This window comes from Schistocerca piceifrons, chromosome 6 (assembly GCF_021461385.2).
Source record: "Schistocerca piceifrons isolate TAMUIC-IGC-003096 chromosome 6, iqSchPice1.1, whole genome shotgun sequence".
Classification (NCBI taxonomy): domain Eukaryota; kingdom Metazoa; phylum Arthropoda; class Insecta; order Orthoptera; family Acrididae; genus Schistocerca; species Schistocerca piceifrons.
This window is the reverse complement of record NC_060143.1, coordinates 66,851,000-66,872,048: the sequence shown is the minus strand read 5'-3', so window position 1 is coordinate 66,872,048 and position 21,049 is coordinate 66,851,000. Positions and strand designations below refer to the sequence as shown.

The 21,049-nt window shown below is 43.4% G+C and overlaps 1 non-coding gene across 1 annotated transcript; it reads left to right on the top strand.

Moving 5' to 3' along the window:
• Window positions 1-19,612: 19,612 nt before the first annotated feature.
• Trnat-ugu lies at window positions 19,613-19,687 on the top strand. Its single transcript has one exon. It is a non-coding gene; the product is annotated as a tRNA-Thr (tRNA).
• Window positions 19,688-21,049: the final 1,362 nt, after the last annotated feature.

Here is a 21,049-nt window from a genome sequence, read left to right as displayed (position 1 = left end):
AGTAACCTCTGGCGTGCCACAGGGGAGTGTTATGGGACCATTGCTTTTCACAATATATATAAATGACCAAGTAGATAGTGTCGGAAGTTCCATTCGGCTTTTCGCGGATGATACTGTAGTATACAGAGAAGTTGCAGCATTAGAAAATTGTAGCGAAATGCAGGAAGATCTGCAGCGGATAGGCACTTGGTGCAGGGAGTGGCAACTGACCCTTAACATGGACAAATGTAATGTATTGCGAATACATAGAAAGAAGGATCCTTTATTGTATGATTATATGATAGCGGAACAAACACTGGTAGCAGTTACTTCTGTAAAATATCTGGGAGTATGCGTGCGGAACGATTTGAAGTGGAATGATCATATAAAATTAATTGTTGGTAAGGCGGGTACCAGGTTGAGATTCATTGGGAGAGTGCTTAGAAAGTGTAGTCCATCAACAAAGGAGGTGGCTTACAAAACACTCGTTCGACCTATACTTGAGTATTGCTCATCAGTGTGGGATCCGTACCAGATCGGTTTGACGGAGGAGATAGAGAAGATCCAAAGAAGAGCGGCGCGTTTCGTCACAGGGTTATTTGGTAACCGTGATAGCGTTACGGAGATGTTTAATAAATTCAAGTGGCAGACTCTGCAAGAGAGGCGCTCTGCATCGCGGTGTAGCTTGCTCGCCAGGATTCGAGAGGGTGCGTTTCTGGATGAGGTATCGAATATATTGCTTCCCCCTACTTATACCTCCCGAGGAGATCACGAATGTAAAATTAGAGAGATTAGAGCGCGCACGGAGGCTTTCAGACAGTCGTTCTTCCCGCGAACCATACGCGACTGGAACAGGAAAGGGAGGTAATGACAGTGGCACGTAAAGTGCCCTCCGCCACACACCGTTGGGTGGCTTGCGGAGTATAAATGTAGATGTAGATGTAGATCACGTAGTGTGACAAAGTTGTTGCAAATTTCTCGAAAGCGCACCGGCTAACAGCAAGCAGGCAGCGGCTAAGGTAGGTTTCTACTTCTAAATAAACTTTCCAAACTATATTGAAACTGGAAACTTCCTGACAGATTAAAACTGACCGATACTCGAACTCGGGACTTTGCCGCTCTTCTGCGAACCTTGCAGATCTAGCACTCCGGGAAGAAAGGATAATGGGGAGACATGGCTTAGCCACAGTGTAGGGGATGTTTCGAGTCTCGGTCCAGCACTCAGTTTTCATCTGTCAAGAAGTTTCATATCAGCGCACACTCCTCTGCAAAGTGCAAATCTCATTCTGGAAACATCCCCTAGGCTGTGGCTAAAGAGCTGTGTGCTAAAAGAGTGTATCACAGAACTTCCTATAAAGCTAAGTTTTTCAACATCAGCTCTGCGCATCCTAGTCTCTTAAATGAACATGTTAAATCTTCAAATATTTTACTCATTAATGGTTTACAGAATCCTGCGCCAATTCACCGGTTAGAAAGAAAGGCTTTATCGTGCAAACCAGACCAATTAGAGTTAGGTATCGTTCATCCACAGGCGTCTAGCAGGCGCTTCTTCAAGGAGTTAGGCTTTCCAGCCACAGCTCCATAATACATATAGGGTAAAATAAGATAATTTGGCAATTATTTCAATAACACCTACTGTTTTATTAGAGCAAAATTTAAAAATAATATTGTAGTTAATTCTATTAAATTAATACGTATGTGAGCCACATTTTACAAAATATTACACTCTTCCTTTTGTTGGCACTGTTCACAATTTTAGACAGACCTGAACTATACAAAAAAGGTAATGTGCCGATATATAAATTGTAGTTCTGCAGTAGAGGTAAGGTAACTTTGTAGTACAAAATTTCATTCACCAGCTGGAATGATAGGGTGTTAAGCAAAAAGAGCATTGTGTCCATCTTGCACCGGTTTTTTCTTCTCATCAGATTAATAAGTCTTGAAGCAGACTGGTTGTTGTTTGGATGATTGCCTACAACTTTCGGGACATTGTTTCCACCTATGGAATTAGATGTTAATGCATTGAAATCTTGGTTGCTTTAATCTACTTTCAGACATTTGGCCAGTGAATCGTTTTTCCTCCTGTTTTGCTGCGGTGTCGACTCCTTAGGTATATCAGGAAACATCAACAAATGTTGAGAATTTTCTTGAACCCTTCAACTCAAACCATAACGTTCGTTGAATTCTGACCACCGCCACTTACTATCACCTGTTTCACGAGATTAAACATACGCTCTCTTCCTTTGGCTGAAGTTCTCTGACGTGTATCACGGTTTGTCCAAAATCCAACTCCAGTATCTCAACAATGTAGCTGACAACTCGTTGCTATGTTTCAGATAATAATGCAAATAGTCTGCTCAGTTTTTGCGTTTGTGCAAGTTGAGTGTCTTCATTGTCCAGCAAAAACGTTTTAATAGCGTTGTGGAGGACACCATATAGCTTTGATGCTTTATGTATAGTTACGTCCGTCCCCGCCTGAGTGTTCAGCAGGTCTGACGGCCACGCCGCGCGCCCGAGTCCTATTCTCCGCTTGTGAACTGGGTTGTGTTGTCCTCATCATAATTTCTTCATTGTCGACACGCGAGTAGCCCAGTGTCGTGTCAACTGAAAAGACTTGCAGCTTTGCGGCCGAACATCCTCAGGTGGGGATTCCCGGCCATCACTGCCATATGATCACTTCTGCTTTTCGTATACATTTATACTTTTATGTTCCACTCAAAGGATGCAGCCGAGAGGTCCAAAGTTTCGTAATTTCCGTACACTCTTTTACTTTTCGCTTTATTGGTATCTGTAAGTTTTAATTTTCACACGCGACCCTCATCTTAGGACGCATGTCGAACCAAATACGGAAACCTTTGAAATAAAACATATTATCAAAAAAAGGAAAAATACATTTCAGATAGGTGTATGTTAAATAAAAAATTCCGCTTGAAGGAATCTAAGTTAGGAACAATAGGTTAGGTAATTTTGCAAATATGTTTATGACAAACTGCCTATTGGCTTCTGTCTCGGGTTCTTCGGCCGACGTTCATCTAATTAGATGAACGTCGGCCGAAGAACCCGAGACAGAAGCCAATAGGCAGTTTGTCAACAAATGGCCACGAAAGCCTTAACAATTTTGTAAATATGTTTATAGTTAAGCATGTGAAGTACTTGCTCGAGTAATGCACTACTGGCCATTAAAATTGCTACACCACGATGATGACGTGCTACAGACGCGAAATTTAACCGACAGGAAGAAGATGCTGTGATTTGCAAATGATTAGCTTTTCAGAGCATTCACACAAGGTTGGCGCCGGTGGCGACACCTACAACGTGCTGACATGAGGAAAGTTTCCAACCGATTTCTCATACACAGACAGCAGTTGACCGGCGTTGCCTGGTGAAACGTTGTTGTGATGCCTCGTGTAAGGAGGAGAAATGCGTACCATCACGTTTCCGACTTTGATAAAGGTCGGATTGTAGCCTATTGCGACTGCGGTTTATCGTATCGTGACATTCCTGCTCGCGTTGGTCGAGATCCAATGACTATTAGCAGAATATGGAATCGGTGGGTTCAGGAGGGTAATGCGGAACGCCGTGCTGGATCCCAACGGCCTCGTATCACTAGCAGTCGAGATGACAGGCATCTTATCCGCATAGCTGTAACGGATCGTGCAGCCGCATCTCGATCCCTGAGTCAACAGATGGGGACGTTTGCAAGACAACAACCATCTGCACGAACAGTTCGACGACGTCTGCAGCAGCATAGACTATCAGCTCGGAGACCATCGCTGCGGTTACCCTTGACGCTGCATCACAGACTGGAGCGCCTACGATGGTATACTCAACGACGGACGAATGGCAAAACGTCATTTTTTCGGATGAATCCAGGTTCTGTTTACAGCATCATGATGGTCGCATCCGTGTTTGGCGACATCGCGGTGAAAGCACATGGGAATCGTGTGGTCGTCATCGCCATACTGGCGTATCAACCGGCGTGATGGTAAGGGGGGCCATTGGTTACACGTCTCGGTCACCTCTTGTTCGCATTGACGGCACCTTGAACAGTGGACGTTACATTTCAGATGTGTTACGACCCGTGGCTCTACCCTTCATCCGATCCCTGCGAAACCCTACACATCAGCAGGATAATGCACGACCGCATGTTGCAGGTCCTGTACGGGCCTTTCTGGATACAGAAAATGTTCGGCTGCTGCCCTGGCAAGCACATTCTCCAGATCTCTCACCAATTGAAAACGTCCGGTCAATGGTGGCCAAGCAACTGGCTCGTGACAGTACGTCAGTTACTACTCTTGATGAACTGTGGTATCGAGTTGAAGCTGCATGGGTAAGCTGTACCTGTGCACGCCATCCAAGCTCTGTTTGACTCAATGCGCAGGCGTATCAAGGTCGTCATTACGGCCAGAGGTGGTTGTTGTGGGTACTGATTTCTCAGGATCTATAAACCCAAATTGCGTGAATATGTAATCACATGTCAGTTCTAGTATAATATATTTGTCCAGTGAATACCCGTTTATCATCTGCATTTCTTCTTGGTGTAGCAATTTTAATGGTCAGTAGTGTATTTGCAACAAACGTCTTGAAAAAACGCATAGAGCTGATGTAAGAGCAACGGCAACAGTCGTCCAGCTGAGTGACCTATGATGGATTGCGATTATTGTTAACATCAAGCGCTGACTTTTTCAGTTCCCTCTCTTTACATATTTCACAAAATAAATAAATTATTTCCGTAGATCTCATAATACCTAAAATGAATAGTTCTTGCCTCTTGTAGCCCTAAAATGGATTCACAGATACGAGGGAACAAATCACATTGCTTCCACCATGAGATATGCCACACCACAGTAACTTGTTTTGTCCGTGCGTTCCAGTGACTGTGGAGAGCGCAACTGTTGACTCGTGAAGACATTGTCATGCTGTCTGTCGTCAAAAGTCGGACCACTGCACTGGATGAGTTCGTCTTAGCGAGTTTATGACAAAAACTGCAAAATTAACTCTATTGCAAAAATGCCTTACTTTATCCTGTAATGCTGAACGGGCTAGACATGTCCACGGCTACACTGGTAGAGTAAATAATGACCACTATTTTTAACTAACTTTGCAGCTGGCTCAGGAAAGGTTGCAGGCTGTACTCATGTTAGCAGTCTTCCATCATTTTTCATAAATTACTGATATTCAGTTACGCAAATTTTAAATCTGAAACGAAGTATTTCTAATCGACTCTTTTGTCCTGAAGATGAATTTGGAATTAAAAACTAACAGGTTGTGTAATGTAAAAGGCAAATATGTTTATTGTAGTAGCTAAATTATGTATTGACATTAGTAACATACATAAGATAAAAAAAGATCACTTTTGCAGGTTCATTTAACTACTTTTCTCTTACTGCGTGAGTAATGTTCAGACTTTCAGGCTGATTTTTGCTAATATATTGAAGTCTGTTCGGTACTTCGTGATGTGTATATGGCCAGTACATGGCCATAAACACAAACAGATGATCTGCACGTAGCCCGACTTGTTCTACACGCGATGAAAATCGTGCGAAGGACCTATAGAACGTGGAGCTAATTAACTGACTGGTTTAAACGTGAAGGTTTTCCCGTTCTCACGTTCTCGATCCCGGAGTAATATATACAGCATATATCGTTATTAATAGCTTAAACTGGTTGTTACCATTCGCAGTTGGCTTCAATGTTTGCTGACGTGCACCTAGCCAGGAGAATGGTAACAGTTTAGAAAAATTGTTGGATACGTTGGTAGAAGCACTGCTTTTTAAAAGTATAGAATAAAGTTCCACATTCATGATTGGTCACTGACATTTTCTGCTGCTACAGTGGAAGCCATATGTGGAGGCAGATTCCCTGATCTGAAGGCTTTTCTTTGTGTCTGGAGCACCAAAAAAGCGTCATGGGAATCATTCCCATTAACACGATTGTTGAACCGGGAAATTGATAATGCTTTTCAACAATTCCGGAAGTATTCGAAAGATTTCCTAACATGTCGTGGAGAAGGGTACAGAACTGCAAGAAACTGCAAAAACGGCAATTTGAACGCCATCCCTAATATGTCATCCCCTCAATGTATACCAAGGTTGCATAATATGATAATAAACGATAGCATAGTGTGTCCACTATTATTTTGGCGAATTTATAAAGAAACAACTATTATTTAACAAAGAAACACACTACTTCCGACTACTTTGCAGGTGAACTGCTGTTAAGTCATAGAGTGAGTAAACAGCTGGGGAACCTAGGAAATCCAAGGTCTAAAACGTGCACATTCAAGCGTGCAGGTGCAACAGAATGGACACTTCTAGAGCTAACAAGAAAACAAATGAAAATGACAGATGGCATTTTCAAACAAGTAAAACTGAAACCCATCGAACAGTTACGGGTACAAATAAAATGGAAAACCTCATGTTCTGTGAAAAGTTGAGCTCTTGAGAAACAATATTTGATTCTAAAACAAGCAAACAGTAACAACAAGAGCTTCGAATTTCAGCAAGATGATCAGGGAATTCACTGATGGTGTGTCCTGTTGCTCCACGGTCTCACAGCTGTGTTTGCAGTGCGAATGACTTCAGACGTAGTAGCTATAAATATAAACAAAAATTGCACAGTTTACTTACTTTCATTCTAATATGTCATATGAGATCATATTCTAGGGTAACTCGTCAAACAGCGCAAAAATGTTTAGAGTGTAAAAGCGTGTAATAAGACTCATTTGTGGTGTTAGTTCAACAACATCAAGTAGAAATATGTTCAAAGAACAGGGTATTCTATCCACTGCTTCTCAGTACATTTATTCCTTAATAAAATTTGTTGCAAATAACATGTCTCTTTTTCCAGCCAATAGCTCAATACATAGCATCAATACTAAGAATAAGAACAATCTACAGAAAGACCTAAAAATCACAAATATTCAGGAACACACATTGTCAATAAATTGTCAGCAGCCGTTAAAAACTTGGTTGCAGATAAATCGCAGTTTACACAGAGTTTCAAAGACATTTTGGCAGGCATCTCCTTGTACTCTGTATAGAATAATGTCTTAACGGGGACTGCTAGTCTAGCTTAGGTAAAAATGTCTGTTGGATTTCAGTTTTGACAGCACTTGGTCATAACAGCAAACATTAGGTATTTTATGTACGACAAATTTATTAAAAGTGCTTAACTATGTTTAATTCTGACAGTGTGTGAATTCTGTGAATATTAGCAGTTCCAGTTTACTGTAATGTGTTCACATATCTTGACAATCTCCTGACAAATGATCAGAGAAGTATTATATTCAAATGCTCTATGCTTTTTGTGTTATACAGTATGGCCTGTTAAACACCCACGAGAATCATCTCATTTTTGAGTCTGTGGAACGAAAACGGAATCTAATCTAATCTAATGCAAGATCCATACGCATAGCACAGTAGTAAGCAACATTTAAGTTGTTACACATACTTTCATAATGTGCCTACATCATACATCAAAGTTATTGGCCGGAAAATGTGAACACAGCACAAATCAGTACCGGTCTCTTTATGTATGTTTGCAGGTGGGGATATTTAGCAGACAAATAATTGTTAAAATACGTGGTGAAATCTTCAGCTGTCATTTATTTTGCACAATTCGCTACTAATTTCGGTCGATGGGCATTATCAAGCTTAGCTGGCATAAACGGCAGGAAAGTTATGCCATTATTTTCAACAAAGGTAATTTGTTCTTTTAAGCCCACTGTAGTACGTAAAAAAATTTTCACAATAGCAACTGTGCACGATAATTTTCGTCAAGAAGGAAGTCCACATTGACAGCTAGTAACACACTGGTCAGTATGCAAATAACGGTATACGTTTCCTGCCGTTTACGCCAGTTAAGCTGGATCATGGTCACTGACCGTAACTATTAGTGAATACTGCAAAATAAATGACAGCTGACGGTTTCACCATGAATTTTAACAACCCAGACTCTTTCAGTATATTCTTATTGGGTATAGCTGAGTGAAACCCCATGCACGCCTAATGCAAGAGACTCACTTTGTGTCAGCCAGTCGAAGTTACATCAAGGTGTACCTGTTGATATGACAAGTACTGTCTCCGACGCTTCGAGATGTTTACCACATGCTATGGCGAATGGGTTCAAAAAATAGCTCTAAGCACTATGGGACTTAACATCTGAGGTCATCAGTCCCCTAGACTTAGAACTACTTAAACCTAACTCACCTAAGGACATCACACACATCCATGCCCGAGGCAGGGTTCGAACCTCCGACCATAGCAGCCGCGTGGTTCCGGACTGAAGCGCCTAGAACCGCTCGGCCACAGTGGCCGGCTGCCCAATGGGAGGGCGGGGGGTTGCAGAAGGGTAACAGCATTAACGCGGCAGAAACGACTGTTTATTTTAACAATTATGTTTCCATGACGATGCGACGATCGACTACCAGGCATCAACTCAGCATTTAGTGTACCCCGCCACAGTAGTGGCCACACTCCGAACCTCTGCACTCATCATATAAAATTTCTTTTCACTTAGGATTTTTGAATATCTGTCGGAGAGAAAGTACGCTTAAGTATACGTGTGGTTGGTATCAGAACTATATGTCTATTAAATAGGCTGGCAAATCGGCTGGGGCATAGTCCTGCTTCGAGACGTGGTAAAGAGGTGAAAGAAGTTGCACAGTTCAGTTCTTGGGATTACGATTTGATAAAAATTCAGTTGAGAGAAACATCCCACAAGAGTGCAGTTGTACGAGGTCGGGAGGTAAGTCGTCGCGCCCGTATTGGAGCGTAATTTTTATTGTAGCTGCTTCGCTGCAATTCGTCATTACACGAGTAAAATCCTCGATATCGGCGTCTATGTCTCATTTATGCGGCATCTCGGGGGCGAAGTCTGGAATACCAGTTGTTCATATCCGTCCCAGTTGGAGTTATACGTTACTGTCTTCTTCGCCTCAGCGTAAATGTGCTCATTCGCAAGTCACATAATGACGGGGTCGTGGTCGGAGTTTAAGGCTTTGATACCTCGGTGAGATTTTTGTGTAAGTAGATGTCTAGTCTGTCCCGTAGACATCTGGAGTCGCGATGGAAGTGTGTTGGCCTTTCTGGTGGCTTATGGGTGAGTGTCTAAGTGTTGTAGGAGTATTTGTGACTCGGCATAACCCTGTGCTTGTCGTTTAGGTTCCCTCCTATAATGACTCTGTGATTTTGGTCTAGGAGATGGTCCAGTTCTGCAGCTGGAATGTATTGTCTAGGAGGGTTGTACGCAGCCATGAGACAGGTCGCTTGATTGTCATTTATCGTTTCAGTACCCGTTGCCTCTATGTGCTGAACCTGTGGGAGGGGAATTTGTCGATGGCATATGCGCTGTTGTCAAGTACAGCCCTCACCCCGCCTTGGCTGTCGGCTCGATCAGTCCTATAACTGAGAACAGCTGACACTAATAAACTGTATTCGGCCGGCTGCAACGGCCTGATCAGCCAACTTCAATGCTAATGAACTAGGGAACAGCGGGACGTATCGAAGTGTTTCCTTAACAATTATTTATGAGCACAATCTACCTTGTAACATCCTAACAAGCATTTTAGACTGTTTCTGACCAAACAGAAAAAGTTCGTAAATTTGAGTATCATGGAGAAAACATGCAACAGGAGGGATCAGAAAGGTTTTCGGTAAATGGGAGCATTAGTGAAACTGAAAAAGTTTATGGTTTACTAGAAATATGTACAACAAGAAATACACCTGCAGAAATACAAAATTGAAACAGTATACCAAGTAGTAAGACCGCAGCATTTATATGCATGTAAATTTTTAACAGTGGACTATAAGTGGTCAGAATAGAGATACTTGAAAGAAGTATTATTAGGAAAATAACGGGTGTAACACAAACAACAGATGGTTGAAAAATGGGAAGTAATGGGGACATTGTAAGATATATAGCTTAATCCACACGATCTTATCATAGCACAAGAGAGCACATTCATTTACACCAACAATGTTGGATGTAACTCGCTGCTGCTACGGTCGCAGGTTCGAATCCTGCCTCGGGCATGGATGTATGTGCTGTCCTTAGGTTAGTTAGGTTTACGTAGTTCTAAGTTCTAGGGGACTGATGACCTCAGATGTTAAGTCCCATAGTGCTTAGAGCCATTTGAACCATTTGGATGTAACAGGCTGTGTCAACAGTGCCGCAATATACGGGAGGAAACTATTGTTGCTCGCCAGTGTACTTCTGTTGGAGCTGTATCGCTGACTGTCATCTTGGTCCGTCATGCTCTCCGTTTAATGTTTGAATCATTCTTTGTAGTGTATCCGGTATAAATATTCTTAGGTAGGTTGATTTACTATGAAACAATTTGATGGTACATGATATGGAGCTGTGTGACGAAAAAGTAATAATGAAAATCATGTCTACTTCTACCACAGAGCTTCTGTTTTCTATCAACGGATGAATCATTAAAATTCGAGTGATGTATACTACAAATCGTGTTGCTGTAGCACACTCTGAATATGGTCTACGTATCTGGAAGGAGAATGGGGTGTTACAAGACCTACCAAAACGTAGAGAAAATATCGGAGGTACGGGGACACATCTAGCTAATGAATGGGAACAGGCTAACAAAACAAATGCGGGGTGACGCAAATCTCCGTTAACATTGGAAAATGCACTAATTCACGGAATAATGAAGGTGGAGAGGTTAACTTGACACAGGTGCGTGAAATGACCTGGGTTTTTACTGAAACCAGAAACGAGTGCAAAAACCTGCCAACAGATGGCGCAGGACAGCAAGACGTCAGTATCCTCCAATGCTATCCGTACAAAATCCAGCGGCATCATAAAGTGTTAGCCATCGATTTCGTGATACGGAAAGCATTTGCGGTGTGGGCACTTCAAAAAATGAGAGAAGATGGCAATTGGTTGTCTAACGTCTTGTGGAGCGACGAAGCCATTTCACACTCCAAAGGTGTCGTCAACATCCAAAACCGGTGCACCTTGTTAGCTGGCGGATCACCAATCGAAGGGGCCCGGATTCGATTCGCCACCGAGTCGGAGATTTTCTCCGCTCAGGGACTGGGTGTTGTGTGGTCCTTACGTTCGCATCGTCGTAATTGGCATTAAACTGCTGAGCTAGCTGAGTAGGCACTTCCAGAAAGCCAATAAACTGAAAGAAACCACTCACAACTGCAAAATTTGGCTACTGAAAATGCTAGATCTGTCGTGGAAACCCCACTGCATGACGAGAAAGTTACGGTGTGGATTTACCACATCAGTCATGATTTGACCCTTTTCCTTCGAGGAAATGCGGGGTGCTGCTTCTCAGACTGTCAGCATGATGGGTGCGAGGTTCGCCGAGAGGTGCTAGAGTCGCATTATCCCTAGCGTGGCTGATAAACATCTGCTGAAAAGTTTGGCTTTTATGCAGCATGGCGCTCCACCCTATATTGCTACACGCGTTAAAGATCTCTTGTGCCCATAGTTTGGGTGATGATCGGGTGCTGAGCCGCCACTTCCCCTCATGTTTGGACTCCCAGGTCCGCAGACCTCAGTCCGTCTGGTTATTGGTTGTAGGGCTGCAAGTCTACCGTGATCTTATTGCAGTTGCTAAAAGACGACATCCGACGGCAGTTTCTCACTATACCTACTGAGATGCTGTAAGTGCTGTTCACAACACTGGCCTTCTGTAAGTGGTCTGTTCATGTGTTTGTACGTTGGCAGCGCTATGTAGCGCTCTGCATTAATAACTCTGACAGCGCTGTGAGCTCTCTGTAAGAGACTCTGTGGCTGGTCGGACTTGCAGTTGGAGGTGAACAGCCAGCAGTGATGGAAGTTGGGTGTGAGTAGTCAGCAGTGATGGAGGTTAGATGTTAATAATTAGCAGTGTTGGAGGTTTGCAGTATTAGCGCGAGCGGACGATCTTGACGTGTAGGACCTGGAGACTGAATATTACTCATGATCATATAATTTTTGGAACTAGATGTCACGGACGATTATATATTTTTTTGAACTGGATGTCACGTCATTAAGGTAAAAATACATTGTTTGCATTGCAACAAAATCTTTCCTTTGCTAAGCACATGCCTATCAGTAGTGAGAGCCTTCAGTAGTTAGAATCTTTTATTTAGCTGGCAGTATTGGTGCTTGCGGCATTGCTGTATTTCGGGTAATGTAGATTTTTGAGGTAAGTGACTTATGAAATGTATAGGTTATTGTTAGTATTTCTACTAATTCAGGGCCATTCTTTTGTATTAAGTATTTGAAGTCAGGTTATCATTTTTGAGCAGGCAGATTAGTTGCGCTAGGATATTGTGAGTCAGTGCTGAAATGATTAGAATAGTAAAGAGACAGTATAGTCAATTTCACTCAGCAATATAAGTAAAAAATTTATTAAGAAGTTTCATCTTCTCAGTTATTTCAGTGTAAGTGAGTCGGTAATTATTTTATTAAGAAGTTTCACCTCGACTAGAGGTATTGTTGATGAAAGGCGGTCATCGTGTTGAGCATTTGTTATACATAATATTTTCTTTGCTAAAAACCAATTATTACGGTAATTATATGAGGCCCCATATGTTGGTCATTCTCTGCACTTTTTTTGGTTTCGGTAGAGCCCTATGTCATTCCAATCATGTGTGTCAGTTTTTACCTCTCTACCTACATTATTCCGTGAAATATTGAAGTTTCAAATGTTTACGGACTTTCGGGTCATCCTGTAGTCCTGTATATCTATGAAAAAAGTCAACAGTGTCGTGGATTGCGGAAATAAGAAAAGAACTCGAAATAAATAATAGAAAACAATCGGAATTATAGAAAGAAATTATTTTTAGAATAAAATAATAAGTTTGAAAGGCTTAAAGACAGAATAAATTAAGGAAGAAATAATATGGAAGGAAGAAAGGATAAGACGACATCGAGAGAATATGAAGAGATACTGAAAAAATAGGTAACAATAAAAAGAGATGAGAGATTTTACTTGATCCTAGTTGGTCAGTGCGAATATAAAGAAAGCTTTCCAGGTGATAATTTCGCTGAAGTAACTTGTAAATAATGAGTGTCCACAGTGTGACCTATGAAGCGGATGAGCGCAACATCTGTGTGTGTGTGTGTGTGTGTGTGTGTGTGTGTGTGATACGGCTGTGCTGCTCTAGATGGTAGCTTGGGGTGAAGGTCGCCGTGGTGCGCCAGCTCAGAACCTGTCCGGACATGTTTACCGGGAGAGACCGGTCTGAGTTGCCTCTGCGTCCTCGCAATCTCTGACGTGCCAAACGACATCCGATACTCAGATAATGGACAGCAATTTTCATTACAAGCTCCCAGCCAATTAGCTGTTTTAGTAAGAATCAGGTCAGACATGAAGGGACGAGGCACTTGCAATTAAATTGTAATACGATGCAGCTATGGGCAGTTAATTAATATACTTCCTAATCAGTACTTGCAATAAGAAAAAAAAAACGGCTATTCTGTTGCAATAAGGCGAGAGAACAAGGCTTCGTGAAGGAGTTGTAATCGGACCCTTTGTGGACGTCAATAACGTCTTATTGAGCCAAGTACAGACTAAGATTTTGTCTAAAGGGGATGTTTCGCTTGCAAATGGGTATAAGACATAGTATCAGATTTTTATTTATTAGATTCATGACTTCCTCGCTGATAGAACTCAACTCATCATTCTTAAGGAGACAAAATATACAAATATGTACCAGGTGTACCGGTATGAAATGAGCGTTAAGATACAAACGTGTCGATTGGGAACATTTGTTGTGAACGAGCCTTAATTTTTTTTTGTTTGGTTGCTATGACATCCGTCAAAGATATTTAGTATACATCAAGTCATGGAACAAATAACATCATATGCTTTCATCGTGTTAACAACGTCGAATTTTGTACCAGAAAGTTAATATTTGCGGAAAGCATTAATTTTTTGTTTTCATTTGAAAAAAAGTGCTGCAGAGTCGCATCGAAAGCTTGTCGAGGCATATGGTAAATGGAAATGTCGTGTGGCTAGGGCCTCCCGTCGGGTAGACCGTTCGCCTGGTGCAAGTCTTTCGATTTGACGCCACTTCGGCGACCTGCGCGTCGATGGGGATGAAATGATGATGATTAGGACAACACAACACCCAGTCCCTGAGCGGAGAAAGTTTCCGACCCAGCCGGGAATCGAACCCGGGCCCTTAGGATTGACAGTCTGTCACGCTGACCACTCAGCTACCGGGGCGGACGAGGCATATGGTGATCATGCTCTATCAGAAGCAACATGCAAAAGATGGTTTCAACTGTTCAGAAATAATGATTTTGATGTAAGAAATGAAGAACGTGGAAGACCACCAAAGAAGTTCGAAGACGCCGAATTGCAAGCAATATTGGATGGAGATGATACTTTGAGTCAGAAGCAAATGGCAGCAATGATAAATGTTGCACAACAAACAATTTCGGACCGTTTGAAAGCTATGGGAAAGATCCAAAAGTGTGGAAAATGGGTGCCACATGAATTGAATGAAAGACAGATGGAAAACTGAAAAATCATTTGTCAAATTTTGCTTCAAAGACATGACTAGTAGCACAGGGAGTACGGTTCAAATGGTTCAAATGGCTCTGAGCACTAAGCGACTTAACTTCTGAGGTCATCAGTCGGCTAGAACTTAGAACTAATTAAACCTAACTAACCTAAGGACATCACACACATCCATGCCTGAGGCAGGATTTGAACCTGCGACCGGAGCGGTCGCTCGGCTCCAGACTGTGGCTCCTAGGGACTACGTAATTACCGTCCCATACGTAGGCTACCCTTATCACCACAACACAAACAACTGCGTCTAAAGTAGTATCGTGACAGGTAAGCATTGATTACTTATGAGTGACATCCCATTGTATTCAGCAGGTGCATTGTCGTGTAAAAAAATCACTTTACCAGGTCTTCTGGCCCATCCTGTTTTTTTTTTCGATCAATGCATAGTTCAAATTGATCATTTGTTGTCTGTAGCGATTAGCATTCACAGTTTCACCGGGTTTTAGAAGCTCGCGATACACCACACCTTTTTGATCCCACCAAACACAGTCAGCGATGAATCACACTGTTGGTCGATCACGCTGTTTACAGACACAAAGGACTGAAACAGTACAGTCGGTAAATACCTCACGAATAATCGCCTGAAACGAGCTCGATTGGAATGATCACATGCAACAAATAGTAATAAACGCTAATGTCAGGCTGAAGTGCTTTGGAAGAAACTTGTGTCATTGTTGTGGTTCTCAGTTAAAAGGCTAGTTTGATTCAGCTCTCCATGCTACTCTGTCCTGTGCAAACCTCTTCATCTCAGAGTAACTATTGCAAACTACAAACTATCGAATCTCCTTTGTATTTTTATCTTTTGGTCTCCCTCTGTAATTTTCACCCCGCACGCTTCCCTCAAGGGCTAGATTGGCGATCCATTGATGTCTCAGAATGTGTCCTGCCAACCGATCCCTTCTTCTAGTCAAGTTGTGCCACAAATTTCTCTTCTCCCCAATTCTATTCAATACCTCCTCGTTAGTTATGTGATCTACCCATCTAATCTTCAGCATTCTTCTGTAGTACCACATTTCGAAAGCTTCTATTCTCTTCTTGTCCAAACTATTTGTCGTCCATGTTTCACTTCCATACATGGCTACACTCCATACAAATACTTTCAGAAACGACTTCCTGACACTTAAATCTATACTCGATGTTAACAAATATCTCTTCCTCAGAAACGCTTTCCTTGCCATTGCCAGTCTACATTTTATATCCTCTCTACTTCGACAATTATCAGTTATTTTGCCCCCCAAATAGCAAAACTCATCTACTACTTTAAGTGTCTCATTTTCGAATCTCCTTGCAGCAGTGGTAACACCGGTTCTCGTCAGACCGCCGAAGTTAAGCGCGTCGGGCTGGGCCAGCACTTGAATGGGTGACCATCCGGTCTGCCGAGCGCTGTTGGCAAGCGGGGTGCATTCAGCCCTTGTGAGGCAAACTGAGAAGCTACTTGATTGAGAAGTAGCGGCTCCGGTCTCGGAAACTGACCTACGGCCAGGAGAGCGGTGTTCTGACCATATGCCCCTCCGTATCCGCATCCAGTAACGCCCGTGGGCTGAGGATGACACGGCGGCCGGTCGGTACCGATGGGTCCACCAGGGCCTGTGGACGGAGTTTACGTTTACGTATTTCCTAACCACATCCCTCAGCATCACCCGATTTAATTCAACTACATTCCATTATCTTCGTGTTGCTTTTGTTGATCTTCACCTTGAACATCCACATGAACGTCAACAAAATCCTTAAGGGCTGAAAAATCCTTAGTTTAGTGCAAAAATAAATTATTCTTGTTATCTAGGCTCCAGTGGTTCTTGATATTTGTTACCAAAATACACTACTGGCCATCAAAATTGCTACACCAAGAAGAAATGCAGATGATAAGCGGGTATTCATTGGACAGATATATTATACTAGAACTGACATGTGATTGCATTTTCACGCAAATTGGGGCCATAGATCCTGAGAAATCAGTACCAAGAACAACCACCTCTCGCCGTAATAACGGCCTTGATACGCCTGGGCATTGAGTCAAACAGAGCTTGGGTGGCGTGTACAGGTACAGCTGCCCACGCAGCTTCAATACGATACCACAGTTCATCAAGAGTAGTGACTGGCGTATTGTGACGAGCCAGTGTCTCGGCCACCATTGACAAGACATTTTCGATTGGTGAGACATCTGGAGAATGTGCTGGCCTGGGCATCAGTCGAATATTTTCTGTATCCAGAAAGACCCGTACAGGACCTGCAACATGCGGTCGTGCATTATCCTGCTGAAATGTAGGGTTTCGCAGGGATCGAAAGAAGGGTAGAGCCACGGGTCGTAACAAATCTGAAATATAACATCCACTGTTCAAAGTGCCGTCAATGCGAACAAGAGGTGAGCGAGACGTGTAACCAATGGCACCCCATACCATCACGCTGGGTGATACGCCAGTATGGCGATGACGAATACAAGCTTCCAATGTGCGTTCACCGCGATGTCGCCAAACACGGATGCGACCATCATGATACTGTAAACAGAACCCGGATTCATCCGAAAAAATGACGTTTTGCCATTCGTGCACGCAGGTTCGTCGTTGACTACACCATCACACGCGCTCCTGTCTGTGATGCAGCGTCAAGGATAACCGCTGCCATGGTCTCCGAGCAAATAGTCCATGCTGTTGCAAACGTCGTCGAACTGTTCGTGCAGATCGTTGTTGTCTTGCAAACGTCCCCATCTGTTGACTCAGGGGTCGACACGTGGCTGCACGATCCGTTACAGCCAGGCGGATAAGATGCCTGTCATCTCGACTGCTTGTGATACGAGGCCGTTGGGATCCAGCACGGCGTTCCGTATTACCCTCCTGAACCCACCGATTCCAAATTCTGCTAACAGTCTTTGGATCTCGACCAACGCGAGCAGCAATGTCGCGATACGATAAACCGCAGTCGCGATGGGCTACTTTATCAAAGTCGGAAACGTGATGGTAGACATTTCTCCTCCTTACACGAGGCATCACAACAACGTTTCACCAGGCAACGCCGGTCAAGTGCTGTTTGTGTATGAGAAATCGGTTGGAAACTTTCCTCATGTCAGTACGTTGTAGGTGTCGCCACCGGCGCCAACCTTGTGTGAATGCTCTGAAAAGCTAATCGTTTGCATATCACAGCATCTTCTTCCCGTCGGTTAAATTTCGCGTCTGTAGCACGTCATCTTCGTAGTGTAGCAATTTTAATGGCCAGTAGTGTATATTGACAGAAAAAACATCACAATACCAAGAAGGAGTGCGACATAAACGAAAGTTGGTAAGCGTGTTTCTGCTGCAAGATGACGTCTGTTCAAATTGCGTAAGACCGCCGCTAGTAGCGCCACTATGACAATACAAATCAGGCTTGCTTTAAATATCGCTGTAACGGTCGTGAGCGTTAGTTACCTTTGAAACTGAACGTGGTAAGCTGGTGTTAATGAGAACGCCTTGAAGGCGACAAAGACGCCATTATCAACACCTCGCGGAAGTCGAATGGGGTCGTGTAATAGGGCTATGAGAAGGTGACTGTTCCTCCTGCGAAACTGCAGAAGGACTTGGCAGACATGTAGCCAATGCACAGATTGCTGGCAGCGGTGGTCACGAGAATGTACGGTCGCAAGGAGACCGGGCTCCGGATGGTCACGTAGCACTACCGAGGGAGAAGATCATCGTGTTCGGCGTATGGCTCTGGCGCATCGTACTGCATCTGCAGCAGCAGTCTGAGCAGCAGCTGCCACTACAGTGACACAACGAACTGTTACAAATCGGATACTTCAAGGACAGCTGCGACCCAGACAGCTCTGTAGCGTGCATTCCACTGGTCACAAACCACCGTCATGAGCGACTCCAGTGGTGTCAAGCGGGAGGTCATTGGATGGCGGGGTGGAGGCCTGTCGTGTTTTCTGATGACAGGTGGTTCTGCCTCGGTGCCAGCCATGGACATGCGTTCGTTAGAAGGAGACTGGGAGGGCTTGCAACCATTCTGTCTGCGTGTATGAAGATGGTATCTGTTCTTTCGGACAATAATATTATCTTGGTACTCTTCCATTTGGTCCGTGTTTGCATAGAAATACAGTAATATCACAAATTGAGTCCACCTTGATGCTAAACACTGACAGAGATGCCTAGTCATCCTCTGGCGTCACCACGGACGTGGACGCCTGTCAAGGTGCCCCCTCTCAAGACGAGGACCAGCAACCACAGGCTACAGGCCGAAGAAAAATATGGTCTGCTTCGCTCCCGGAAGATAAAATGAGGAAATCTTCACAGAAATCAAAGTCTCAGAAGGATAAGAGAAATAATCAGGAAGATAAAATACTTTCTGAGGTTTCGGATTGTTCCGCTGCTCGTTCCTACAGAGGTCGAGCCTATGCACACTGACGACGGATCACTCACTCTGGTGGACTACAACCTGCTAGCAGAGTAATCACACCTGCAAACACTTTGTTATTCGTTTATTTCTTTATTATACCAAACTAGTTTCGGCGACAAATTTTTAATCTTATTTATTGTATGCTACAGCATGTTTTAAGCAATCATTGGCGCTGTTTGTGACACGATTTCTGTGCTCTTTTTTTCTGTTGCCGTCTTTTTACTTAGCCAACATTATGTCATGTTCGTTGGATTGTGTGTAGCTGTTTTTTGCACAGGAGAACAAAACTTTTGCACTTTGTTTCTGGATCCAGAATATTACGCCATCTTGCTGTTCGCGAACATACAATAAATATGATTAAAAAAAAAACTCTGATGATGGTGATAATTGTCGCCGAAACTAGCTTGGGATGATAAAGAAATAAACGAATAACAGGGTGTTTTGCATCAAGGTGGACTCAATTTGCGATATTACTGTCTGTCGGACATGTCCGAAAGAACATCTTCATATAGTTAAGGCTAACCGGCCATTGAACTTCTTCTTCTGTGCTGGATGCGCACGCATTGCCCGAACTCTTACGGGACTCGGTAAGATTGTCTGCTGCGGGTAATGAGTGTAATGGGCAGGGGCACTACGAATGTATTGTGTGGACATTAAGTTGGGAATGTAGGTCTCACGGAGAGCGTGCAAGGGATAAATCCCTGCAGTCGCACTATCCTCTGTGCCCTCGGTGGCTCAGATGGATAGAGCGTCTGCCATGTAAGGAGGAGATCCCGGGTTCGAGTCCCGGTCGGGGCACGCATTTTCAACTGTCCCCGTTGATGTATATCAACGCCTGTCGACAGCTTAGGGTCTTCATTTAATTATCATTTGATTCTGTCTGGGTGCTAGACAGACTGGACCCACATCTGCAAAGTCTGGTGATTTGGCCTGTTGCGTGCCTTTGATGAACATCATTCCAAAGGGTGTTTTCCAATAGAATAACACTTCTGTTGTAACCTAACATGGTCAACAGATTGTCGACATGTTGCTTTGGTCTTCCCGATCACCGACCTGTCTCCCATCGAGCACATATGGGACATCTTCGTACGACAACTCCAGCGTCATCCACAATCAACATTACCCGCCCCAGTATTGACCGACCAGGTACAACAGGCATGCAACTCCATCCCACAAACTGACATCCGGCACCTGTACAAAACAATGCATTCACGTTTGCATGCTTGCTTTCAACGTTCTAGCAGTCACATTTGCAATGGCTTATCTCGCACTTACATTAACCTATGATCTTGTAATGTTAATCATGTTACCTGCCAAGTCCTTCTATAGTATCGCAGAACGAACAGTCACCTTCTCATAGCCCTATTACACGACCCCATTCGACCTCCGCGAGTGTTGCTAATGGCGTCTTCGTAGCCTTCAAGGCATTCTAATTAACACCAGCTTACCGCGTTCAATTTCAAAGGTAACTAACGCTCACGATTGTTACAGCGAAATTTAAAGCAAACCTCTTTGGATTGTCATTGTGGCGCTACTACCGCCAGCCTTACGCAATGTATTCCCAAAATTTAATGAATTTTTGGTGCTACGATTTTTTCCGCCAGTGTATGTAGGAAGCAACGCTTATGTGGAGCTGACATAGCGTTTAGTTTCTTTACGCGTAGTTCTAATGATTGACTTTGATCAATTATTTCATTATTTTTATTATTCCAGTCTATTGTGCCACGGCCGAGTGAATTTCTTGGAAAAATACAACTTTTCGTCACCATGTGCAGAAGACATCTTCAAGATGGTTACAGATGTTTATTAATGTCCGATGCACACTATGGACAGCTACTCACCGAAGTAAAATTTCGTTTCTGCTTGCTCCAGCACAGAAGTGTGGTGTCACATGGCTCAAACCTCACGCGAAATTGGGCATTGTCATCTGCTATTGTTATCGCACAAATTTTTTTTCAGCACCTGAATGCAGACACCATTCAGTTTCACACCCTCCTGCTTCCGATTAAAATTACTGGCGTTTTTAATAATCTCTACCGTCTCCCTTTCTACACTACCAACTTTCCCCATCAACTGACTGCCAGCTTCACGCAAACCCAACCCTGTCATCAACATCCAGATTCCCTTCCGCCCACGGATTTCACGCCGCTGGTCCACCGC